This window comes from Etheostoma spectabile, chromosome 13, assembly GCF_008692095.1.
Source record: "Etheostoma spectabile isolate EspeVRDwgs_2016 chromosome 13, UIUC_Espe_1.0, whole genome shotgun sequence".
Taxonomy (NCBI): Eukaryota; Metazoa; Chordata; class Actinopteri; order Perciformes; family Percidae; genus Etheostoma; species Etheostoma spectabile.
The window spans coordinates 20970915-20971457 of NC_045745.1; the positions used below are offsets into that span (position 1 = coordinate 20970915).

The following is a 543-nucleotide window of genomic DNA, read 5'->3' on the forward strand; positions in this document are numbered from 1 at the left end:
AGAAAAGATGGAAAAATCCCCAAAAGGCATGAAATGACAGATTAGACATTCATACAATATGTCACAAAAATTTAGATTTTATTTCCATCATTTACACTTTCCAGGAATCACAAGAAAACAAAAAAATGGCGTCTGCAAAAGTTTGGGCACCCTGCAGAGTTAATACCTTGTACTTCCCCTGGCAAATATTACAACTGTAAACGCTTCTTGTAGCCAGCCAAGAGTCTTTCAATTTGTTTGAGGTATCTTGCCCATTTCCTTCCAAAAGACTTCCAGTTCTTTGAGATTTCTGGGCTGTTTGTCACGCACTGCTCTTTTAGGTCTATCCAAGATTTTCAATAATGTTGAGGTCGGAGATGTGAAGGCCATGGCAAAACCTTCAGTTACACCTCGAGTGTAATCCACCGTGGATTTTGTGGTATGTTTAGATCATTATCCATTTGTAGAAGCCATCATCTCTTTAACTTCAGCTTTTTCACAGATTTCATCAAGTTAGCGTTCAAAATTTGCTGAAACTTTATTGAATCCATTTTTCCTTCTACT

At 37.4% G+C, this 543-nt stretch overlaps 1 protein-coding gene across 1 annotated transcript in view; it reads right to left on the bottom strand.

The window, feature by feature from the left end:
- Positions 1 to 543, bottom strand: part of aifm5 (apoptosis inducing factor mitochondria associated 5) — a 17525-nt gene that overhangs the window by 5043 nt on the left and 11939 nt on the right. The gene's annotated exons all lie outside the window — the stretch shown is intronic.